At 39.6% G+C, this 27,444-nt stretch overlaps 1 long non-coding RNA gene across 2 annotated transcripts in view; it reads right to left on the bottom strand.

The window, feature by feature from the left end:
* LOC108699516 overlaps nt 1-27,444 on the bottom strand; it is a 144,091-nt gene that overhangs the window by 24,072 nt on the left and 92,575 nt on the right. For both annotated transcript variants that reach the window (XR_005963535.1, XR_005963534.1), the window contains exons 8-11: nt 20,940-21,059; nt 13,490-13,601; nt 2,309-2,581; nt 518-957 (exon numbers count right to left, since the gene is read on the bottom strand). This is a non-coding gene — a long non-coding RNA (uncharacterized LOC108699516). The remainder of the gene's footprint in view (nt 1-517; nt 958-2,308; nt 2,582-13,489; nt 13,602-20,939; nt 21,060-27,444) is intronic.

Below are 27,444 nucleotides of genomic sequence, written 5' to 3'. Positions count from 1 at the left end.
TAAGCAGAAAATGGCACACACACAGGAACCACTGAGTAAGCAGAAAATGGCACAAACAAGCAGCACTGGGCAAGCAGAGAAAGGCACACATAGGAAGGGAAGGCAGAAGAGAGCAGTAGACAGGGAAAACTATCATTCTAATATGTACTACATCCAGTGACACAGTGCTGGTGCCCCATTAGCATTTTGAATAAGGTGTGAACAGTACAGGGCTGTAGGAAATAAACAATAGAGGTGTCACAAGTGTGAACAATACAGGGGGATCACAGGTGTGAACAATACAGGGGATTAGAGTCTGAATTTGAGGTTTAACAATGCAGGGGCCAGTTAATCTCTGTAGTGATACCTTTTAAATTTTACATATGGTAAAACAACACAGTGATGGGCCACAGAAGGGAGATGGCCCGCGGGCCGCCAGTTGGACAGCCCTGTTCTAGAATATTCACTCCCAGGCTTGTATTGTAAGGAAGATCAAATCTACCCGTTGCTCTTCTTTGAGGAAGAAACATGCTCTTACCTTCGGAGACTTTTATGATTGCAACTAGTTTTTCCTCAAAAAGCATTTCACCTTCAAAAGGAAGCTGGCAAATATTAGTTTTGAAGGCCACGTCTTCTGCCCAGGGCTTGAGCCACAGCGTTCTCCTCACTGCTCACAAGTGATCTTGCAGTAAGCTTCTGACTTCATTCAATCTCTTTCTCCATGGGCTCCTTGAAAACTGCTGCATCATCCACCATGAAAGTGCTTATTTTTAGCAAGCCTCACCAAGGCTGCGTCAACCTTAGGTTCCCAGAATCCCAGAATTTGGAATCCTCTTCCTTAAAGGGTATTTTTTCAGAAGTTTATCCGCTGTTTGGGCCCTCTTTTCTGTCTTATTCCACACTGCAGTGATCTCTTTGACATGCATTTTCTTTAAGGAAGAAATATGTTTGTCTGCTGAGAAGACAACTTGGAGGGATCTGTGGGATCAAACAAACGTATATCTTTATCAATCAAACATATAGGAGATTGTATATCCGAAACATCAGACAATGATCCTTCTGAAACATCAGACAAAAAAATATATCTGGAACAGGCATGCTTTTTTTTAAAACTTGCCATTTTCTGAAACCCTAGGATCACTGCCTGTTTAATGACAAGTGCCAATGACTCCACAAAAGCTTGCTTCCTTGTCAGCGAAGCTCCAGACTCCTTGTATTTATTTAACTCTCTCCCTATCTCTTCCTACATGAGGGTTTCCTTTTGGAGTGGGGTGATTTGCCTTGCATACCAGGATCCATAAACTCCACAGAATAAATACTGAGACGTTATGTCGGCATTTGTTTAAGATACCCAACTCTGCCCCCACCACTTTAATGAATTCAATGTGCCTCAAAGCCTGACCTAAACTAGCCCACCTTCAAGGAGAACTAAAGCTTAACTAAAGAAGTAGGCTAGAAATGTTGTACATTATGCTTTCGGCTGATGTAGCAGTAAAGTCTCCAAAGATGCCCCAGTAGCTCCCCATCTTCTTTTCTGCAAATTCACTGCACATGCTCTGTGCAGCTGTCACTTACTGAGCTTAGGCACCACTCAATATACAGTACACGTAGAATGTAAATGTTAGTAATTAATACAGATAAATACTACGTCAGCATGAAACCAGTGCAATTAGCATCACATGTAGATATGTGCTTATATTACAGACAAACCTCATTTTCTGCTTGATAATTAGTGACGACCCCTAAGCTTAGCTTCTCAACAGCTGCTCAGAGCCCACTGAGCATGCGAGTGTCACAGACACTTTCCAAGATGGTGACCCCCCACCCCTGTGACAGGTCTGAAGTCCTGGATCATTGTTGCCATTTAGAAGGTGAAACTTTAAAATAAGTATGATACAAGAATTTGGTACTTCACAAACAACTTAACTGCTAATAGTGCTAAATAGTGCCACCACCAGCCTACAGAAAGACTGTTTTGCTATGGCCAAAACATGCCCAGCACGCAGGTTTGGATCAAAACTAGGGTGCATGGTTCTGTGAATTCACTGTGTGCTGAACAGCAAGGTTGAGGCAGGTTTTGAGGCACATTGTGAATTCAATATATTTGTCCCCCACTTAGCTACTTCTTCATCTCACTGGGGTGTAAAAATTTCCTGGGTTAAACTATGAAGATTTTAATCCATTTTACAAAAAAAAAAAAAAAAAGGAGTCTGTACTTGTTAGACTTGAGGACGGGCTGAATTGGCCCTGAAATGTTTGAGCCACTTGCCTATGAAATATACAAGAATAAGCTTTCTTTGTAGTCACTATATATACCTTTATACTTCACCTGTAAACAAGCACTCTCTTGTTGGTTAACTCATTCACAACTAAAAGGTTATCTTGTCAAGAAGGTCAAAGTTCAAAGTTCACAACCTTCCGTCCCTCTAATCCAGAAATAAAAGCCCCAGCTTTCTCGATGAAAGATCGCAGCAGCGAAAATTGCAGAAAATAGCTGATTTTTCAACATTTCGTTGACAGGTTCGAGAAGGGAGAGCGGGATCGGGTTTCGCATCGCTGAACATGGCTCTGTCAGGGTTCTGAATTAATCTGTTATCTGGCTCTGTGGAAAAAGTGACAACAGTGATCATTCTTCTGATTGTTAAGTGGTCCCATTTTCAGCCATGTAAATTTAGCAAGGCAATATTTTTATAATGATTTATGACAGCTTTGAACAAGAACACATTGAACAAGAAATTGACGGAAAAAAAATATTAGATGTGTTTTGATTGGTGCACATTGTAAATCCATTAATGCTTTTATAAGGATATGGTTGTCCAACTGGTGACTATCCAAAGGATTTTTACGGCCCCCAGTCTGCTTAAAGAACGAAATCCCCAAACTAATGAAAACCCCTACCCTCCATAGTCCCCCTCCCTGTTCACCCTGCACATGTGTTAATACCTGTAAATACCCTTCGGTGCAGAGTCAGAATGAAATCAGAAAGCTCCGGACCTGGGTTTTTCCGGATAACAAGTCTTTCTGTAATTTGGATCTTCATACCTTAAGTCCAGAAAATCATGCAAACATTAAATAAACCCAATAGGCTGGTTTTGCTTCCAATAAGGATTAATTATATCTTTTTTTTTAGATCAAGTACAAGGTACTGTTTTATTATTACAGAGAAAAAAGATTTGGAGTATTTAAATAAAATGTAGCCACCTATGGAAGATGGCCTTTCCATAATTCAAAGCTTTCTGGATAATGGGTTTTCAGATAACAAATCCCATACCTGTTTAGGGCCAGATTCAATCCCATGATAAGAACTGTATGTCATAGATAACCTCCATTGCCTGGCCCCTATTGTGCAGAGAGAGTTTTATAGAGGGTTATTTCAAAACTCAGAATTTCATAGCACATTTGGAGCAAGAACATCATAGGTGGGTTCTTCTAAGAGTGGATATGTTTTGTAAATGTTTGTAGATGTTTCAAAAAAATTGAGGGACAAGTCCTCTCTGATACCGCATGTTTTTTTGGTGTTAGTATCTTAGTTCCGAAATGGAGAAGTAGCAGGAAGCTTAGCTTGAACATCAAGGTGAGATTTTGGGGTGACGCATCATTGGTGACCTACAGTAGATATTTTTGTTAATATGACTGAATGACTGATATTCTCCTATATTTACACATTTCATGAGCTGATTGGGCCCATACCAAAGGTAGTAGTGCTTCAAGTAGTGCTTGAAGGGATTGTTCACCTTTGAGTTAGCTTTTAATATGATGTAGAGAGTGGTATGCTGAGACAATTTGCAATTGTTTTTTTTTTTTTATTATTATTTCTGTTCTTTCAGTTATTTAGCTTTTTTTATTCAGCAGCTCTCCAGTTTGTAATTTCAGCAATCTGGTTGCTAGCATTAAATTACCATAGCAACCATAAATTGGTTTGAATAATAGACTGGAATATGAACAGGAGAGGCCTGAATAGAAAGAGGAGTAATAAAAAGTAACATTAACCATAAATTTGTTGCCATACAGAGCATTTGTTTTTTAGATGTGGTCAGTGACCCCCATTGGAAAGCTGGAAATAGTCAAAAGAGGCAAATAATTTAAAAACTATAAGAAATAAATAATGAAGACTAAATGAAAAGTTACTTAGAATTAGCCATTCTACAGCATACTTAAAGTTTAAATAATGGTGAACAACCCATTTAAAGAGTTTCATAACCACTTCCCTTCATTGTACTGTTATATCTATTTTTTGCCATACAGAGCATTTGTTTTTTAGATGTGGTCAGTGACCCCCCATTGGAAAGCTGGAAATAGTCAAAAGAGGCAAATAATTTAAAAACTATAAGAAATAAATAATGAAGACTAAATGAAAAGTTACTTAGAATTAGCCATTCTACAGCATACTAAAAGTTTACATAATGGTGAACAACCCATTTAAAGAGTTTCATAACCACTTTCCTACATTGTACTGTTATATATATTGTATTAAAGGCACCTGTTGGGTAAAAATGTTATCCCCAGCCAAAGGTGCGGGCTAATAGAGCCCACATTCCGGTTGAGGATAACAGTAGTTTTTTGTTTTTTTTTTTAAATAAAATGCTCCCCACCAGCGCTACGCTACCCACACTAGGAAAGAGCTCCTGCATGTCCGGTCACTTGCAGGCGCATTATGAAAATGTGCCAGAATTGCTCATTATACGCATGACGTCACATGAGCGTTATGTGCACACTAGTGACCGTAAAAGGCCTGTAAAAGGACATGGTGTGAAACATTTGGGCAGGTGGCATTTACTAATCTTCTGTTTTAAAATAAACCTCTGGTTGCTAAGGGTTACTAGTCCTGGACACGCTTTAAGCTTTTTATTACATAACCAATTTTGGGGACAACTCTAGACCCTAATTCCCAAGAAAGCCTGATGGAAAAAAACACTTAGCCGTTTACAAAGGTTGAGCTGATTATACAATATCCCAAGAGTGATGAAAATGAAACTGCCAAAACACAAAATATTTGTCTGTGATTGTATAGAGAAAACTAAAAAAATCTATTGTCTCCATTGTCAATAAACTACAGGTTTACTTGTGGAAAAGTGGAGTAAGAGAGTCATTTGGAACTGATTTATAGAGCCCACTAGTAGCAAATTGTCTTCCTGATTTTATTTAAACCAAGATGGCATATGTGTGAATTCTTCCAAGTTCCACTCAATGGAGTTTGCTCTTCCACAATTAAGTGGCTATAGAGTGGTTCTCACCCTTGACCCATCTTTCCCAGTACAGAACAGAAGGTTCTGTATCGGCTAGATAGCTTTAAGACGGGGTTGGATTGCTTTTTAGCATGGAAGGGTTATGGAAGATAGCTCATAGTACAAGTTGATCCAGGGACTAGTCCGATTGCCATCTTGGAGTCAGGAAGGGATTTTTCCACCCTCTGAGGCAAATTGGAGAGGCTTCAAATGTTTTATTTTTTGCCTTCCTCTGGATCAACTAGCAGTTAGGGAGGTTATATACAGATTTAAGGTTGAACTTGATGGACGTGTGTCTTTTTTCAACCTAACTTACCATGTTAATATGTATACAGACAAACTAAAAGAAAAAACTAAAGCATAATTAAAATGTAAATAATAAATAATAAAGTTTTAAAGCCAACAATTCCCTCCTCTCTGTAGCCCAGAAAGCTTTGGTTGACCATCCAATTTACAGCTGATTTCCTATATCAATGACTTTCATTAGCTATAATAATAATAGCTTGTGTCTGGTTGGAATGTACCAAATGCACCACACTGGATCGGTATATCTGTTCTTAGTCTAATCTCAAGCATTGGCGCCTTGCAGTCAGGCATCATTTAAAAAGCACCTGTGATCACTTCAAGTGGCCCCCATTTACTGACCCCAAAACAAGAGTTATAAGTGTTCACATGGCATTTTCCATGGAAGTGGCTACAGATGCTCATGGGTTGCTTTTCAGTCGGCATAAATGCCCCCGGCTGAAAACTCAGCCGTATGACCTGTGATATGATACATAGCCACTGTACACTTTATCTTTTTTCTTTTATAAATTTTGAATCATTAAGTTTACATGTTTGTCTCAACTGCAGTGTTGTAGTGATCTGCAAGGGACAACCCGTGACCCAGATTGATGGTGTTTGTGCCATTAGTTTTATTAAACTTGATCAGTTTCTACATCTACAGTGACCCCTCTTTGTCTCCCCCTTTATAGCTTCACCCTATAATATGTATATAATGTCCCTTGTTCAATATACATCAAACTATAGCAATTCAATCCAATGTTATTCAATAATCTTATTTTATATTGTCTGCGTTGGCATTCGCTTCATGATTGTGGTGCATTCAACAGAGTCCTTGTGCTACATAAACTTTTCCAATTTGTTCTCTCTGTTGCATGGAACATACTCGGTACTAGAATGTACACAATAAAGCTTACAGGTATACCTGAATTTCTTATAGTGTTTAAAAGACTAAATGTCTCACTATAAATAACCAAATGACACATTATTCATCCAAAATGTTCATAAAGGACTGATGTTAAACTTTTGCCAAATATGCACTCTTTGAAGTGAAGAGACTTATATGTATTTTACAATGAAATACAAAGTCCCTTCATCCACCTCTGCCTCTGGGGGCATATGAGTTCTGCTGGGGGGTGGAGAGGGGGATACATGGAAAAAGGGTATTTTGGGGACATCTCATGAGAAAATTATAAATATCTATGGTACTGTACCTAAACCACTGCACTGCTCCCTCCCTATGTGGATAATTAGTACAGCTTGTCTTTGAAGCAACCCCGTTTTTATTTATAGGTTTATTCTGTCCAACCTTTGGGCGGGGGGGGAATATTTCTCTAAAATACTACAAGAGCCAGGTGTATGCCTAAAGCACTTATTCAGTTTGAGTGATCTTGAGTCAAGTTTATGGAGGGGAAGAACAGATTAACCCTGCATTGACAAATTAAAGAGTGATCCCACTTACCTATAGAAATGTTATAGCCTGGAACAAAATAGTCAATAATTGCTTGTAAAAAAAAAAAAGAAGTTATTCTGCACTGTTGTGAAAATATACACTGTATCAAATGATACTAAGCATGGGATGTCACATTGGCATCTGTGGGGATCCATAGTTCTTACTCAGTGATGGCTAAGCATCCTGGGAGTTCTGGCTTACTATACCTGAAGGGCCATAAGCCTGACCTCTCTCTAACAATGTCAAGTTAACCCCAGAAATGAATAATACATATGTAACTCAAGCAATGTAAATGTTGCAGCAAAAACAAGCCTTACACAGGACTCTTGCTCGTGGTCCTCAGTGTAGCATTAGAGGAAGGGTTTTCTCACACAACTCACAAATGACACAATACTTTGGGAAGTGTAAATCATGGATAACTGTCCTATTGGATGGAGCTTCACAAGAAACTGTAATCATTGGGCTTAGATGTTAGGCTTTCTAGACATTGAGGCATAAGGCAGGCCCGGACAGGCAATCTGTGGGTTCTGGCAAAGGAATGAGGGGTGCTGTAAGATGCTATAGACAGTCACTGTGGAGTGGGCTGGTAGGGGACTAGTTGGTCCTGGTTGTGTACTTAAAATTCCAGGTCCAGTCCAGATCTGAAATAAGGCGAGGGATTGGTTGAATGACTCTACCAACCTAAGGGGTGGGGATATGATTCTTGCACGTTAACCTGGCCAGTTAAGGTTCGTTTTAGCGAAGTCGCCAAACGAGCAGATCTTTCCCCAATTTGCCCACCTTGTGGTAGGTGATATTAGGCTGATCCGATCGTGGGGCCTAGGGCCCAATTATCACATCACACCTAGAAGAATATGGGCGGTTGGATCGAGGGCTGCATATACAAACTGATGAGGTCCTCGATCCAATAGGATTTTTAAACCCGCCTGATCGTCATCTGGTCGACTTTCGAACAGATATCCATCAGGGAAGCCTGTCGGAGGGCCCCATACACTGCCCAATAAGATGCCAACTTAATCTGTCGACAGCTTATATCTGTAATTAGATATATTTAGATAAATTATTAGGACCACTGATCAACAAAACAGCCACAAGTTGTTTGCTCTATTTAATCTTATACTCCACTGTAGTTTTATTGTTCAATATAAACATTTTTTTTACTTTTTGTACCTGTGTCCCGAACTTGAAGGCTTACGGCCTAAAAATGTGGCTTCAAAATTACTGAAACCACCCCATACTACCATCTCGCGTTTGGCACCAAAATGCTTTATGAAAAATATCTGAAAATCACTTCATGTGCTACAGGCCTACAGGGCCGGATTTACATAGCGGGCGCCACTAGGCCCACTGCCGTTTGTCGCCCCCATCCCCTCCCCTTTATTTGTGCAAATTTTCATCATCGGGACTGGAGCAATGGGGATTGGCTCATGGGAAATTTAAAAAACTATTGTATCTCCTGTGTATCCCCAGTGTTCCAGAACCAATGTGGGTGTGGTTGTGCAGCAGGCCGCCCCCCTAAAATCCTGCCACCCTAGGCCTTGGTGGCCTTTACACAAATCCGAGCCTGGGTATTTAGGGCAGTTCTCTCCGAGGGGCACACACCAGTCGAAACACCTGTATTTCAGCTTTCAGCTTCCATTCAAGTAAATAAAAATCACAGTATCTATGACAGATACTGCTGCTTATAGATGGGCATCACAAGAAAATACATAAGGCGGAGGCATTCGACAGTCACAGTCCTCCACACATGATCAAACACCCGTGCACAATTCCTCTTAGCTGTGTACCAACGATAATGCAAACAGGACAGTGTGACAATTTATGTGGTTATGGCCCATGGAGCTCATCGCCTCAAAATGTGAGATTTATGTGATTGAAGGCAAATTGTCTGTGTGTGTCATAACATAGCGGCTGCCATACACATTCCTAGAGTTTTGTGTTGGCACTCCTTACATTCAAAACGTAGCCAAGAGAAAAACGCTCCATATGGAAAAAGCCTAAGGTGCTGCCTTTATGATGAAATAAAAAAAAATCCCTCTTCCGATCCCCAGCACTAGAAAGTCATTGTATGAAACCTGTTTTTAGGGGGAAGAACATTCTCTTTGAACCACTGCCAATCTTGTGATTTACTTTCTGCTTGTAAAAACCAGGGCTCTGTCACTGCTAGTCCAATGTTACTGGGGATACCTGGAAGCTCATATATCCATACTATATGTGCATTTCATCTTGCTGGCGACATTGGGACTCCCCTCATGATCATGGTGAACAAAACAACAGCAAAGCCAAACCTGGGGGTGGGAATGGGGGGAGGGGGATAGTGATATTTCATTATTCCCCACAGGGAGTATTGTTTGCAAGGTTCAAGCTCAACACATAATTCCCCAACAACATGTAACAAACAGGTGTTGTCCTGGACATCAGTGTTTGGGGCTGCAAGGATATTTTCTTTGCAATAGCGCCTGTATGAAATCTGTTTAGAATAGAGATTTCTTCCTGAATTTCTTTCAATAAACATGAATCATATTTTCAGTGATTTTAATTGTTTCAGTTATTTGTAAATGTAATGAATGCAGTATCTGTCTTTCCCTTGCAAATAACACAGTATAGAATCCTGCAGGGAACCAATTTCTAAGACCGAACTTGCAGCCCGCGACCCAAACCGCAACCAGCATATTTACCCACTTTGATCTGCTACCCGACCCGGACCCACAACTGCCTCAGCCACAACCCGACCCGTAACCCGCCGACCACCATCAAACAGGATGTGATGGTGCTGCAAACCGGAAGTGGCGTCATCAAAAGTGGGCGGGACAGAAACAAGTTTTGTAAAACTTTAAAAGGAGTGAAATATAGATAATATTACATAAGATAAGAAATTTAGACCTGCAACCCGACCCGCGACTATATCCGCACCGGAAAATTCTCCCCTCATTCCGCAGGGTGCCCAATTTTTTTGTAGGTAACTCGCGAGTACCCGACCCGCTGCAGGACTCTAACACGGTAATTTGTAAATGTTTGTTTGTAAATGTTTGTGTGCACCCCCAGAGGCCGACCAAACATTAATTCAAAATTTAATACCTGCTTCTTGGTGTGCTGAGCAGTTATGGGTTTCATTTAAATAAAAAGTACAGGTATCGGACCTGTTATCCAGAATGCTCTGGACCTGGGGCTTTCCGGATAACTTTATGTAATTTGGATCTTCATACTTTATGTCTGCTAGAAAATCATGTGAAGATTAAATAAACCCAATAGGCTGGTTTTGCTTCCAATAAAGATTAATTATATCTTTTGGATCAAGTTCAAGGTACTGTTTTTTATTACAGAGAAAGAAGAAATCATTTTTAAAAATGTAGTTTATTTCATTATATTGGTGTCTATGGGAGACGTTCTTTCCGTAATTTGGAGCTTTCTGGATAACGGGTTTTGGGATAATGGATCGCATACCTGTACTGAGAGACATAGGGCAAATTCAAGAGTTTTATGGCATGAGCGACAAATTCTTTAGGAATCGCACTGGCAGGTCAGGTGATTATTGCACAGAAATGCTTGCTTAAAAACCCACACATGCCCCAAAACAGGTGCTGTAAATTCCTACAGTAATGTAATTCCAAGCGCTTTAGGCATAATTTTCTTTAGATCATGAAAAAAAGTGCAGATTGCTAAATAGACGGGTGCCACAGATGGCAGTGCTCCATTGGTTACCAGGGGTGGCAAAAATGCCACTCCTGGTAACATTAAGAGCTGAATTTCTGGTGTACAAACCAGAAATTTGGCTTTTTCAGCACAGAAGGCACAATTGTTAGCATTGTGGACCACCCCTGGATCACCTCCAGCACCAAAAATATGGGGAAGAGGGGGGGGCGGCAGCAGCAAGCAGCCTTGGGGCAGCAAAGTGCAAAAGCTCACCCCCTAAGTGCTCATTTAACAAGCACTTATTCTCCCAATCTGGTTACAGTTTGCACCTCGCAATGGAGAACAAAAAACTGCCAAAGCAAGTATAAACCATAGCCTGCTTGCCTGATAGAGGACACAGGCCTGTCACAACAGGGAAATTGCTCAATGATGCACAAGTTAAAGGGCACCTGTTGGGCAAAAATATTATGCCCAACCAAAGGTGCGGGCTAATAGAGCCGCACTCTGATTGAGGGTAATAGTAGTTTGTTTTTTTCTTTTAAAGGAATTGTTCATTGTAAAAATAAAAACTGGGTAAAAAGCAGGAATTAGTGTTCTGGCTATTATGTTGGACTTCCAGTCACTCCAGCCTTTATACATTACATTTTTGGCTAACTAACTATATTAACATTTTTTATTTTGCACAGCCTATTGACACAGTTTTTATTTTCACACTGAACTGTTCCTTTAAATTGCCCCCGCCAGCACTAGGCCACCCACACCAGGAGGGAACTCCTGATATGAGCAGCCATGTTGGGGCACATGCATCTGATATTGAGCGAATGCCAAGACTTGCTGATTATTCGCATGCGGGTGTTGTCAGAAGCATATTTGTGCATGCGATATGAACAACATGGTCGCTCGCACCGAGAGCTCCCTCCCAGTGAGAGTGTCCCCAACACCGCAGGGGGCAAATTTAAAAAAAAAACTACTGTTACCTCCAACCGGAGTGCGGCTCTATTAGCCTGCACTTTTGGTTGGGGATAATATTTTTGCCCAACAGGTGCCCTGTTGGATGCGTATGGAGCAGGAGTGGGGAAAACTTACGTGCCAAGCTCATCTGGGCTACTTCAATAAAGCAATATATGCCGACCACAGACAGCACTATATTCAATGGGATAAATGCAGGTTACCCCTTTTATCCTCCAACTGCTAAACTGGAATATGCTCAGGCAACAAAATTCTTATGGGGTTATGTAATAAAATGCACTACGTTTGCCTATGGGTAGTAACCCATAGAAACCCATAGAGATCGGTTGGTATCAGTTATTGGTAACTTGTTTAAAATCAAACATTTTATTTGCTATGGGTTACTGCTCCTGGGCAAACTTTATGGGGATACGAATTTCCCATGTGCCATTATTCTCATATTTAAACAAACCCCTGGTTGCTACAGTTAGTGGGACTAGCAACCAAACAGCAGTTTCCAAACAGGATCTCTATGAGCTGTTAAAAAATGTGGAAAAATTCTAAAAGGTAGAAGACTAGCTGCTGGGACGCAGCTTGGGAGATTTGAGGATGAATGATTATTTGGTGCCCCTGATACCGCTGATCTTTGACCTGGAAAGTCTCAAAACCTCCACTATCGACGTGGCATGTAAAGCTTGCAGGGTGCACAAAGCACGCAAAGTACCTGCGATCTCTGCTCGAATCTGCTTCAGCTAACGAGAAATGGATTTGTATCAGCAGTACCTTTACATGCTGCATAAGGAATAAAAGCTTCTTGGAAAAAAGTGACTGTTAGCGCTCATGTCACTGCAGAAGAATGTCTAGGCAGACGGCTCATTCAGATAATATTATTTGTAAGAACAAACTAGAAAACATGCGGTGGGAAAGAAGAGGGAAAAAATCTGGGGGTTAGAACTCTTATCCCTTCGACATCGAGGTTCTGATAGCCAGCTCATATTTAAATTCAGCTGTGTTATTGGATTTTTGCCACTTAGGCAATGAAACGGTTAATGCCATAAACACATCACTGCCACTCTTACAGGAGGAAAATGTGTAGATCTGCAATATTTGGCTGCGTAACCCCGTAAAGACACCCTATAAATTATAAGGTTTTCCTGAAACCCTATTAGTCTGTGTTCCTATAACCACATCTATCTTTCAGATCTTCTTCCCCACACATGGTTCCTAATCCTCCCTGTATTCCCTGGGCCCAGAGAGATTTGATCCTGTAATTTATGGACTGACTGGTGATTTACAGCTACAGCCCCTAAACCATTTAGGTACTGCTAACATTTCTATTAGGACCAGCAAACCTCAGCCCCAGAAGGAGGGATAAGGGATGTGGTTTCCTGAGATGCTTTAACCCCCAAGGGTTTGGATATGTCAAGTCAGACTAATATCAGTCCATGCTCTATACACACAGCAGTAGCTGAATGTATATTATACAGTCACACAGAGCTGAGAGTCTCCATTGCTCTGAGACAATACGGCTCATTTACAAATATAAAAGTGTGCAAAGCAGGAGCGTAACTACAGAGCGCCAGGCCCCCCTGCAGAAAACCTTTCGGAGGGTCCAGACACGCACATAATCTTTGCGTGCCCCCTCTATCCTTGCTATAGAGGTAGCGGACACCATGTTCCCCCCACCCCCCTCCTCATAATTCCAGCATAATTGCACCCACAAGTAAGGCCGCCACCTTTTCTGGAAAAAAATATCGGCCTTCCTATATATTTATCTTTTTTCCCTATTAATAACAATGGGCTCAACCAGCATTTTTAACGGCCAGGTGGCAACCCTACCCACGAGGTGGTCATACGCTATGGGTGAGTTCACGAGTCCCTACTAAAAATTTAAAAAAAAAAAACATTGGTGGCCAGGGTTTTAAAAAAAAAAATTAAAAATGGACCATTGGTATTCAGTGGAACTTACCTTTAAAGGTCTTCTTCATTCTTCCTCTTCTATTCATTGAATTTTGTCAGCTTCTCCTCTTCTTTGGATCCAATCAGCAGCTTTCGGGTCCAATCGGCAGCTTTCAGCTTCACTGACGCAATCGAAAAAGAAATGCTCAGTAAGGCTACAAATTAATTGTTTCTTAAATTAATGTTTCTGATATTTCTGTTCAGGCCTCTCCTATTCATTTTCCAGTCTCTTATTCAAATCAATGCATGGTGGTTGCTAGCAACCAGTTTTCTGAAATTGCATAAAAAAAAAAAACTGAATTGAAAAGATAACTCAAAAACCACAAATAAAAGAAAAACGGGAAAAAAAAAAACAATTGCAAATTGTCTCAGAATATCATTCTCTATATGAGTCTAACAGTTAATTTAAAGGTGAACAACACCATTAACGGTAAAGCTGTCCCAAAGTTAGGGGAAGACATTTCTGAAAATCACCAATAATTTTTACAATTTGGCACAATTATTTCACACAATCTTTTACATACAATGGGGAATCACCCTAAATATAAACAGTTTGATGCCACTACTCGCACCTGAGTATGTCTTGTGTATGGACCCAAAATAAAAACAGAATTTTCTCGCCTGCCAACTCAGCTTCTGTAAAGAGATCCCCCTTGACTGCATATTATATGTCATAAAACTCCCAGAAAAGACCTCCCGAGAAAACACACAGACAAATCCAAGAGGTAAAGACTGTTTTTTAAATCAAACTGATAAACTGCAAAGCTTTCCTAAACTTAGCATTTTTTATGGCATTTCTGAAAATTGCCAAAAAAGAGCAAATACACAGGCTGTAAAACGATTCATCTCAGCTGCCGACCCTGCAGTTAACTAGTTTACAGAACATCACTTACACATTACATATACTAACTTTTAGAAAGAGCAACCCTGCAGATAAATAGTCTACAGATCATAACTTACACATTACATATTTTAAGGGGCAGATTTATCAAGGGTCGAATTGAAAATCCAAAAATCGGAATTTCAAGTTTTGTTATGGTTGACTAGGGAGTTATTCAAATTCTATGAGTTTTTTTAAAAAAAAATTCTAAATAGATTTTCGAGATTTATCATACTCGAATTTGACTAGGGAGTTATTCAAATTAGAGTTTTTAAAAAATGTATGAAAAATGAATCCCAGCATCTATACATACACACACTCCTACCGACCTCTCCAAACACTCACATAAACTTTATATAGGTATTGGACCTATTATCCAGAATGGTCGGGACCTGGGGTTTTCCAGATAACAGAGCTTTCCATAATTTGGATCTTCATACCTCAAGTCTACTAGAAAATCATGTAAACACGAAATAAACCCAGTAGGCTGGTTTTACTTCCAATGAGGATTAATTATATCTTAGTTGGGATCAAGTACAAGTTACTGTTTTATTATTACAGAGAAAAAGGAAGTCATTTTTAAATCTATGGGAGATGGCCTTTCTGTTATTCAGAGCATTCTGGATAATGGGTTTCCGGATAGTGGATCCCTGTATACCAATATCTATACTAACTGTAGATTTTAGTATTACTATAGCCTGTGATATTATGCTGTTCTAAGAAATCATCTCAAAAGCATTAATAGAATCTGCCATCAGCCAGAAGTGCATTCAACAACCTCACTGTAAAGAACCACCTACTCTGCTTCAAATGAAAGTTCTTTTCTTCTAGTCTGAAGTGGGGTCTCTAGTCCGGTGATCCGTTTTATGGGAAAAATGATCCCCTGCTATTTGTCTATAATGTCCTCTAATGTACTTGTAAAGAGCAATCGTGTCCCCCCACTAGCTTCTTTTTTTCCAGAGAAAACAATCCCACATGTTCCATCCCTCTAATCATAATCGTATCACCATACCTTAAAGGGGTTGTTCACCTTTGAATTAATTTTTAGTATGATGCAGAGAGGGATATTATTTTTTGTGGTCTTTAGTTACTTAGCTTTTTATTCAGCAGCTCTCCAGTTTGCAATTTCAGCAATCTGGTTGCTAGGGTCCAAATTGCCCTAGCAACCATGCATTGGTTGGAATAAGAGACCGGGATATGAATAGGAGATGCATGAATAGAAATACCCGTATGGGACCTGTTATCCAGAATGCTCGGGACCTGGGGTTTTCCGGATAACGAATCTTTCCGTAATTTGGATCTTCATACCTTAGGTCTCCTACAAATCAATTAAACATTAAATAAACACAATAGGCTGGTTTTGCTTCCAATAAAGATTAATTAAATCTTAGTTTGGATCAAGTACAAACTACTGTTTTATTACTAAAGAGAAAAAGGAAATCATTTTTGAAAATATGAATTATTTGGATAAAATGGAGTCTATGGGAGATGGCCATTCAGTAGTTCTGAGCTTTCTGGATAACAGGTTTCCGGATAACAGATTCCATACCTGCATGAGTAATAAAAAGTAACAAGAATGACAATAAATAAAATACAGTGTATTTGTTTTTAGATGGGGTCAGTAAACTCCATTTGAGAGCTGGAGTCAGAAGAAGAAAGCAAATAATTCAAAAACTATAGAAAATAATCAAGACCAATTGAAAAGTTGCTTACAATTAACCATTCTACAGCATACTAAAAGTGAACCACCTATAAGTTATTACAAGTCATTTAAAGATGCCACGGCCCTAGAAACGCCCCTGCTCACACCCATCAGTATACATGGAAAATGCTGGGAATGTTCTGTAACCACAATATAGGTTACACATTATTTAAGGACAGTAAATGACATACAAGCCCTACTATAATATACCGTTCAGTGTCCTTTGAAGTTCATTTTAATGTTAATCTGCTATTAGCAAAATTAGCTGGCACTGGCTGTAATTGAATACAAACAAAGCAGAGCCACGTGAGATACATTTTCACCCTCTTCAGTGATCATTTAGCAAATACAAGGGACCCTCCTATTAAAGGAAAACTATACCCACCCCCCAAACAATGTAGGTCTCTAGAAAAAGACATTACATAAAACAGCTCATATGTAAAACCCTGCTTCATGTTAATAAACCATTTTCATAATAATATAGTTTTCTAGTAGTATGTGCCATTGGGTAATCATAAATAGAAAATTACCATTTTAAAAAATTAGGGCCACCCCCTGGGATCGTACGATTCACTGTGCACACAAACATACCAACAAACCATGCTTGTTAGCTCACATGAGCCAATAAACAGACAGAGTTTTGTCTTTTGCTTCCACACTTCTTCCTGTTACAGTTAGAGCTGCAGTATTTCTGGTCAGGTGATCCCTGAGGCAGCACACAGACCATCATGAAATGGTGGCTCAAGGCAAGCGATGTAAAAGGGCAATATTTACTTAATTATATAGACCAGTTTGGTAAGATTCTTTAATATGCCACTTAATATAATGTAAACTATCTGTTGCTTAAGGGCAGGACTAAATGGCCGATTCCGCAAAATCGCAGGCGTCACGTCGGAAATAAGGTAAGTAATGCCAGTGTCAGATCGTGACGCATTGTTGATACGACGCGACTGTCGGATGCAGACGCAGTGTCTGCATTTGACAGTCGTGTCGCGTCAAAGCTGCGACAATTGAATTACTTACCTTATTTCCGTCATATCCCACGTGAAGCCTGCGATTTGTGCAGCCGTGTAGTCCTGCCCTTAGTGTTCATTTTGGGGGTATAGTTTTCCTTTAAAGGCCACAAATCCACATATCGGTCTCTATGAAAAAATACAGGTGTGGGATCCGTTATCCAGAAAGTTCTGAATTACTGAAAAAGGCCATCTCCCATAGACTCCCTTATAGTCAAATAATCCAAATTTTTAAAATTGATTTCCTTTTTCTCTGTAATAATAAAACAGTTCCTTGTACTTGATCCCAACTAATATTTAATTAATCCTTATTGGAAGCAAAACTAGCCTATTGGGTTTATTTTTAATGTTTACTACAGTAGTAGTAGTAGTACAAGTATGAAGATCCAAATTACGGAAAGGCCCGTTATCCGGAAAGCCCCAGGTCCCGACCATTCTGGATAATAGGTCCCATATCTGTATTCAGCCAGCACTAAACTGCAATCAGCTTTACAAATGTTAGAACATTTAATAGTCACTCCATGAATTCAATAGATACCGTACTCATTTTTCAAGGGCCACGTAATTGAAACATAAACATGGTAACAGCTCCTTAGCAGATTTGTTTAACATGGTGTTTAACTTACTCCCACTCTAATTACGTAGGCGATTATCTTTAATAACTGTGCCCGTTATTATATCGCGCTGACGGTTTAATGATATATCCTTTAGTGTGTCTTTGATCTGCCCTTCTTGTTGTGGCTATTAACGGGCAAACTCTTTAATTCAGCACATAAGTAATTTGTGATTATATCCATGCAGAAAAGGACAGGTACGTGGCTCTAAATAAGATCAAACTAACACGCCGTTGCTCATTCACTAGTCATACATAACCAAGCAAGTCACTAAATATATGTTGTATTTATTAAATTCAGAGGATTTCAGTTTCAGTTCACTGTAAGACTGCGTGTTCTTGCCATGTTTCTGAGGGTTTGGTCCGGTAACCCATATTTTCACCTTCACAAAGGCAGGTTAATTGGCTCCTAAATAAATGAGTCTGATAGTGTATTGTGTGAATGTGATTGGGATAGAGACTGTACACTCAAACTGGGGAAGGGAAGGATATGAATAATGCATAATCATGGTAAAGCACTGCAGAATATCTTGCCAATAAATGAAAATAAATATGTGTTATATCATCCATAACCTCAGATCCAAGGTTTTCTGCATAAGGGATCTATCTGTAATATGAAACAGCATGCCTTAATGCTACAAAAGTTGTCTTGCCATCAACAAGAATCTGTTCTGGCTGTACTGTCTATTTTTATTACAGGTATAGATCCCTTATCTGGGCGCCTCTTATCCAGAAAGATCCTAATCAATGGGAGGTTGAGTTCACTTCAACCAAATTAAAACATATTTTTAAAAATGATTTCCTTTTTCTCTGTATTAATAATAATGATGTACCTGTATAGGATCTGTTTCCCTGGAAACCCGTTATCCAGAAAGCTCCGAATTACGGAAAGGCCGTCTCCTACAGACTCCATTATAATCAAATAATTCGAATTTTTAAAAGTGATTTCCATTTTCTCTGTAGTTACGGAATGGTACCTTGTACTTAATCCCAACTAAGATATAATAAATCCCAATTGGATGCAAAGCAATTCTATTGGGTATAATTAATGTGTAAATAATTTTTTTAGTAGACTTAAGGTATGGAGATCCAAATTACAGAAAGATCCCTTATCAGGGGTCCCAAGCATTCTGCATAACAGGTCCCATATTTGTACTTTCTACTTGATGGGAACTAAGTTGCATGAATCCATATCAGTGGCAAAAATGTTTTTTTTTAGTAGATTTAAAGGAGTTTTTCACCTTTGAGTTAAATTTTAGTATGATGCAGAGAGTGATATTCAGAGACTATTTGCTACTGGTTTTCATTTTTGATTTTTTTTATTATTTGTGGTTTTTGAGCTATTTGTTTTTTTATTCAGCAACTCTCTAGTTTGAAATTTCAGCAATCTGGTTGCTAGGGTCCAAATGACCCTATCAACCAGGCATTGATTTGAATTAGAGATTTAAATAAGACTAGGAGAGGACCTTACTTGAATGATGAGAAATACAAATTAGCAATAAGAATAAATGTGTAGCCTTACAAAGCATTTGCTTTTTAAATGGGGGTCAGCGACGCCCATTTGAAAGCTGAAAAGAGTCAGAAGAAAAAGGCAAATAATTATAAAACTAATGAAAAATAATGGAAAAGTTGCTTAGAATTGGCCATTCTATTACATACTAAAAGTTTACTTAAAGGTGACCCACACCTTTAAGGTACACAGAGCTAAACTACAGAAATATCCCTTATGCGAAAAACCCTAGCTTCCAAAAATTTTGTTATCCAGAATGATCGGGACCTGGGGTTTTCCAGATAATGGATCTTTCCGTAATTTGGATCTTCGTACCTTAGGTCTACTAGAAAATCATGTAAACATTAAATAACCCCAATAGGCTGGTTTTGGGTCCAATAAGGATTATTTATATCTTAGTTGGGATCAAGTACAAGGTACTGTATTATTATTACAGAGAAAAAGGAAAATCATTTAAAAAGATATGGATTATTGGATAAAATGGATTCTATGGGAGACTGGCAGAGGGAGCTTTCTGGATAACGGATTTCCGGATAATGGATCCCATACCTGTATTATTTCATAAAAAAAGCCAGGGATTTATGAAAAATTGCATTTGAGCTCTTTGGATGGCAGTTTTCCAGATACATGTACAGTGTGACAAACCTATTAGTGGGATGTGAGGATTTCACATTTAGAAGTTACCAGCACCAACTAAAAAATACACAGCGCAACTGTATAAAAATATTCTAGCATTGACCAAACAATAGTCTTTATTTCAGCACTATCTATAACAATTCAATACCCCACTAGACTCCCCCCCCCCTCTTTAAATGGAACACTGAATAACTAGGTCCAAAAAGAGACATGTGAAAACTAAATTTGGTTTCGTTTTGCCCAAAATTCATTGCTGGCGAAATGTTTGCGACACCCAAAGTTTTTTGGGGTTTTTTTTGACGCGCGATGCCATACATGTCTATGGGCGTCATTTCTGCTGTGAAACAAGGCGAAATAATTCGCCCATCGCTAGTTATAACAAAAGTTACTGGGCCCCTCAGCAAAATTATTTTAGGCCCCCATTAACTTTGCAAAAACTCTGCTATTCCGCCAGTCCAGGTCACAGGGTCTGCTTGTTCTATAGTTAGGCAAAATATACTTACCACCCACATCCCTACAATGAGGTCTTTTAGAAACAGTTTACTGGCAAGGAAAACGTAAACTTTAAAATAACTATGTACAGGTATGGGTTCTGTTATCCGGAAACCCATTATCCAGAAAGTTCCCAAATTGCAGGAAAGTCATCTACCATAGACTCCATTACAAGCGAATAATTCTAATTTTGAAAAATAATTTACATTTTCTCTTGTAAAACAGTAGCTTGTACTTGATCCAAACTAAGATATAATTAATCCTCATTGGAAGCAAAACCAGCCTATTGGGTTTATTTAATGTTTATATGATTTCCTAGTAGACTTCAGATCCAAAATACAGAAAGACCGCTTATCTGGAAACCCCCAGGTCCCAAGCATTCTGGATAACAAGTCCCATACCTGTACTAAGATACTTAAGCTATTTTAAAGTCTGTGTTTTCCATTCTGTGGATTTCTGACATGCTGGGGGCCACCCAGTGAAGTAGCAGGCTCTTCAGAATCCTCATGGTGTTTGCTTTGAACAGAGCCAGAGCCCTGAAAACTGATACGCCTCCTTCTGCACTCATAGAAAGCACATTTGGCACATTCATTTATAAAAGAATTGCCCTGTACCTGCTTCTCCCTGCAGCTTTCCCTCCTTCCCTGCACACAGCATGGTGGCTTCTTCCTTTCTGCAAAAGGGGAGGCAACTCCTTCCTGTACCGCTCCCATGGGTGGGCACTCTCCCCATCCCTGTATAGAAACAGGACAAAGTAAACAAATTCTGCTTCCTACAACATTAATGCCAAACATTTGATGAGATTTTTATCATATGAGTTGCTCCTGTACAGTATCAGTCTGGGGTATTATTGTTCAGGTTTTACAAGGCTGAAAACTGAACATGAAGTTGAGACCCGAACAGGCCTTGGAAAAACCTGTTTAGGTCAAAACCGAACAGGTGGCAACCCTAGGCACAGCATTATTTGGCCCAGAAAATGCTCCTCAGAAGCATTATGTTGGGACTTGAAGCCTGCAAATAATGAGTAATCCCCTGATCTTACTGTAACACTATTTTGGGAATTTTTGGCTAAAATAATTAATGTCCAGCTATGTTTACAGAGCATGGGTTACATCGGACTCTAATTGGGGTAAATTTACTAAACTGCGAAAATTCGCCAGCGAGGGCTTTGCACCCATCACTACAATTAGCTAGGCAAAAATTCGCTCAGTCAACGCTAATTGACTAAAAGGCAAAGTTTCTTCCAGAGCGCTGTATGCTGGAAATTTTCCCTAGCGTTACTTCGGCAATCAAAGTGAAAATGCGCTAGCATTCAATGATGCCTAGTGCAACTTCGTTAGAGGTCTTCGCTAAGGCTAATTTGCATACGGCGGGAAATTTAAAATTGAATGAACATATATGTTGTAGCAAATGCATTACATTAGGAACCTGGAAAATTTAAAATAGAGTTATTACAATGCCCTACACATTAGCCCACTGTATAGTTTATGTTCCATATTTTCGAGAATATATGGGGGAACCCAGTTACCCAAAAAAAATTTTGAGGACTTTTGCAGACTATCACTCTAAAAAAAGGAAAAGATGCCAGTGTTTTTTGGGAATCTTTTTCCACTAAAAATATGATGTAAGTAACAGAAGAATGAGGAAGATCTATGCACTCCAATGCACTTTGCATGGTCTGAGCTGGCGAAGGCAAGTCTGGCGAAAGAGGTAACATTCAGTAAAATCTGCATCTTAGTGAATTTTCGGAGTAACGTACTTTCGTCAGAGTTGAAATTCGCCTGCCAATAGAGTGTGAATGAGCATTAGTGTCCGTCTCTTTCACTAGCGAAGTTACGCCTACGCCTGTTAGTAAATCGGCAAAGTCCCTAAAAGCTGTATTGTCAACAGCATTAGTCACTTCGCCCTTTAGTAAATCTGCCCCTAACAATTAAGGCAGGGCCTTCGCTAAGTGGAAGTGATGAAGGGAGGGTATAGTGCAACTACAACTCCCATAGGCTACTGTGCATAAAAAGGTAAAAGAAAGGACGCCAGGAGGTTCTTGCAGTATAACAGTTTATTTGTCAGAGACAAATGATCCACAGGGTTACTTACAAAGCAGTGAGGCATATGCAGAATAACATGAGCAGGCTAGGACAGTTGGATGAGGCAGCTGAATGTTACTGCGGATGTAGTCAAGGTAGTAAAACAGACCTCCTGGCAAATATACCTCAAAAGTGGTGCGGATCCCACCCAGTGGAGTAGTCGGGGAGAATAATATAAACCTGACACTATCCACTGTGGTCCCAAATACAGCCTGGGAAGCTACTCTATATCCTTAATGGAGCACAACGCTGCTCTTTCTTTGTTCCCTCACTATCTTAGTCTCCTGGAGAGTCTATAACAATTATATTCCTGCCACTCACTAGCCTCATTCACTGGGTCCCTGTTCCCAGACTTATCTCAAGAGGTTCAGGTACCTCTAGGGTAAGATGGCATTACTGGGCCTTGGTGCACCCAGGCTCCCTGGAACAGATCCACATCCAACCAGGTAAACAACAAGAGCCAAAGAGAAAGTTTCACCCCTGTAATTTGTTACAAATATGTAAATGAGGTAACTAGATACATGGGCATCTGCCTAGCAACTAGGGAGATCAGGAAGTGTAGGGATTTAAAGCCATGGGGACATTATCAAACCTATGAGCCCCTACATTACATCCCACACATGTGCATAATGAGCAAGCTGGAAGATTTTTCCTAGCCATCTGCACCAGTGGCTCTCTCCCAGTGCGGGCGGCATAGCGATAGCAAGCAGAATTTAGTATTGTTTAAAAATCCAGTCGGATCGAGGATCACATTGGTTCGTTGACACGTTCCACGATTCGAGCGCCCATATTCTTCTCATTGTGATCCAATCATTGGGCCCTAGGGCCCATGATCCGATCCACCCAGGTCCAGCCTGAGAATTAAAATAGGCCCTGGGATTTCAGGTATACAGAGGCTCAAACAGCCCCCACCAGCCCACTAAATACTGACTTTCTATGGCACCTTATAGCAGCCCCTCTGGCATTTGCCAGAACCCACAGATTGCCAGTCTGGGCCTGGATCAGCCCAATATCGCCTACCTTAAGGTGGGCAAATCAGGGAGATATCCGCTCGTTAGACATCGCCAAATGAGCAGATCTCCCTATGTATGGCCAGCTTTAGCCTGCACCAAAGGAAAAACTTTTGCTATAATAGATGCCCCTTAACCGCAGACATGCCAGCATGATCACTGCCGAAATATCCCTCCAGGGCTGGGTCCCAATTGGATTTTTTCCAGTATCCCCATGTGCCAGTCTAACCCTGCTTATCTAACACTGTGCTTATCTAACACTGATTATCTAACACTGTGGGTCAAGTAAAATTCATACAACTATTGGCCCTCTTTCTCAGCTCTTGCTAAAAAGTTGTACAGAAGTTTTCTTTTAGCGATAAAGGTTAAACTTGTGCAGTAACGTAACTAGAGGGGGGCGGGCCCTGGCGCGGGACATGCAGTCCCTATCCATACAATTTTTTCCTGCACGAACCCGCTAAAGTTCAGTGGCGCCCAAGCTGCCGGGGGCCCTAAGAGGGTGCAGACCCTGGCCCAATCGCACCCCCTGCTCCCCCGGTAGTTATGCCACTGAACTTGTGTCTTTTTTAACCAAAATTGTTACTATTAACTGCACACTGTCATCTCTTTCCAGCTATTCCTGCCTGTCACTCCTAGTGTGTACTATACTAGGAGATAGTCTGTCCTGATTTTCACTAAAGGGTTGAATTAACGTCTTCTCCTGTGCAGAGGGCAAGGGCATACAAAGCGGACCTCCACCTGTGTTTAGTATATAGACAGAGGAAAAGAATCTGCTTTAATGCGCTCCTCCTTCCTGTAGCTCTATTGTCAGCCTGGAGCTACACTAAGCAGATTTTGGTGCAAAACTGCATGCTTGTGTTTTTGCGTCGATAACCGCTCAGTGTAACTCCATCTGGGCCGACACTGGGCCTGTAAGTGGAGCTATAGGAGGGAGAGCATTACAGCAAATCCTTTACTATGCATGCATAAAAAACGCAAGCACATCCACTGTGTATGCCCTTGCCCTAAGCCCAGGAAAAATCTGAGAGTTTGTACAATTACACTCTCTGCACTAGAAGAGCAGAAATGCCAATTTGAAAAATCAATATTTTAGCTCTTAAAGTTACCAGGAGTGGCTTTTTGCCACCTCTAGTAACCCATTAAGCACTGCCGTCAGAGCCAAGATTCTCAACTTACCGCATGGCAGCAGAGTGCCTGCATAAGGGTGAGGTCACACATGGCATTTTTACCATTGTGCTTTTACAAATGAATATTAAAGCGTAAATACAACAAAATTAAGCCCTATTGAAAACAATGGAAACTCTATAGGATGTGCAGATTTGGAAATACACTTAGCTGAAATATGTTGCGTATTTTCAATATGGCGGGCAAACTCTTGCAAGCTGGAATGTGCATATATGTATTTGCTGGCAATGTATGCTGGTGACGTTGTGTATTGACAAACAGTACGGCAACATTTTGCATGAAAATTGCTTTTCCGCTTGGCTTTTTTTCACAAAAGTTTACTAAAATTCTTGCGAGCAGAATTGTGGGAAAGGAGAAAAAAACAGAAATGCATGTTGGCAAAAGAAAACGCCAGGCTGAAAAACACTAGGGATGCACCGAATCCAGGATTAGGTTTGGGATTCTGCCTTTTTCAGCATTATTCGGATTCAGACGTAAATACGCCAATTAAACCACACGCACATAATCCGAATCCAAAATAGTGGATTTGGTGCATTCCTAAAAAACACATTATCATGTGCGTGTGGTTTTATTGGCGTATTTACGATCTACCGTGCATTTAAAAAAACGCACTGTGAAAACGCACGTGACCTTGTCCTAAGACCATCTCTTGCCTCAGGCCTTGCAGTTCATCCATCCCATGGTCTAATTTGGCAATTTGTCAACAAATGTAAAAGAGGTAAAGGGTCTGAATTATTTTCTACTTTTCTATTCTATTTATTTCCCATAACATACACTAGGATATTTAAATTCACAATTTTTTAGCATTTATTATGCTTCATTAATAATGTATTTGAGTTCAGATGTGAAATAGCAATATAATATGCCATTTGTTTTGCACAGTTATTGTTTGTTTATCATACACAGCTTGTCGCAGTCCAAAATGTGGCCGACTGCTTTTACTTCTTCGTTCCATACTACTGATGCACTTTTGTATTACAGGTATGGGATCAGTTATCCAGAAACCCGTTATCCAGAAAGCTCCGAATTACAGAAAGGCCGTCTACCATAGACTACATTATATCCAAATAATCCAAATTATTAAATTATTAAAACAGTAGCTTGTACTTGATTCCAACTCTAAGATATAATTAATTCTTATTGGAAGCAAAACCAGTCTATTGGGTTTATTTAATGTTTACATGATTTTCTAGTAGGCTTAAGGTATGAAGATCCAAATTACAGAAAATCCTTTTAGTATGATGTAGAGAGGTATATTCTAAAACAATTTGCATTTTTTTATTATTATATGTGGGTTTGGAGTTATTTAGGTTTCTATTTAGCAACTCTCCAGTTTTTAATTTCAGCAATCTGGTTGTTAGGGGCCAGGTTACCCTAGCAACCATGCATTGATTTGAATAAGAGACCATAAATAGGAGAGGCTTGAATAGAGAGATGAGTAATAATAAGTAGCAATGACAATATAATTTGTAGCCTTGCAGAGCATTTGTTTTCAGATGGGGTCAGTGACCCCCATTTGCTAATTTGATACACTTTCAGTTCTTGGTGTTACTGTTCCATTTTTTATTATTTGTGGTTTTTGAGTAATTTAGCTTTCTATTCAGCAGCTCTCCAGTTTGCAATTTCAGCAATCTGGTTGCTAGAGTCCAAATTACCTTAGCAACCATGCATGGGAGAGTAATAAAAAGTAACAATGACAATACATTTGTAGCCTTACAGAGCATTTGTTTTTAGACGGGGTTAGTGACCTCCATTTGAAAGCTATAAACAATCAGAAGAAGGCAAATAACTATAAAAAATTAATAACGAAGACTATTTAAGAAGTTGCTTAGAATTGGCCATTCTATCACATACTACAATTTAAAGGGGTTGTTCACCTTCACATTAACTTTGAGTATGATGTAGAGAGTGATATTCTGAGACAGTTTGCAATTGATTTTCATGCTTTATTAGTGGTTTCTCAGTTATTTAGCTTTTTATTCAGCAGTTCTCCAGTTTGATACGGTCCAAATTAGCCTAGCAACCATGCCCTGATTTGAATAAGAGACTGAAATATGAATAGGAGAGAACCTGAATATTAAGATGAGTAATAAAAAGTAGCAATAATAATACATTTATATCTTTACAGAGCATTTCTTTTTAGATGGGTCATCCATTTGAAAGCTAAGAAGAATCCAAAGGAAAAGGCAAACTAAAAAAAAAAAAATAATAATGAAGACCGATTGAAAAGTTGCTTAGAATGGGCCATTGCCATTCTAAAACATACTAAATGTTAATTTAAAGGTGAACTACCCAAGGAAACATATGGCAACTCCTACATCATGACTTTCTACAAATAAATGATGCTTTGCCTGATCTATTAAAAAGTGTCTTGAGTGTTATTAAACAGCACACATCCAACTGGTTCCTAAGAATAGGTCATATGGCTGGAGAGAAAAAAAAATCTATATTTTATATTGATCCCAGCTTCAGGGACAGTAGGAAAGAAGGTTCTGAGTTCTTTATTCCCGATGCAGTGTAAGACTACTTAATCTTGAAGAACTTGTAAACTCAATAGTCAGTTCTCATCCCAGACACACAGCCAACTAATTGCCATATTTGTTTAATAAACCATAAAAATCTATTAAAGGGCAGCAGGTTTGTAGCTCCCATTGGGACAGCACAGCTGCCACTTACTGACAGAGATGGGGAGCTAGTACCAATCAGTTAACATTATATTTATGGCATGTAGGCAATTAACCAGTCTCAGAATGGGCTAGCAATCAATTCTACCATCTTCTGCGGTACGTACACTTGGCTCAATTGAGCCATTAATAAAAAAAAAAAGTCATCAACATTAA

Source organism: Xenopus laevis, chromosome 8L (genome assembly GCF_017654675.1).
Source record: "Xenopus laevis strain J_2021 chromosome 8L, Xenopus_laevis_v10.1, whole genome shotgun sequence".
NCBI lineage: Eukaryota > Metazoa > Chordata > Amphibia > Anura > Pipidae > Xenopus > Xenopus laevis.
This window is presented reverse-complemented; position numbering and strand designations above follow the sequence as displayed.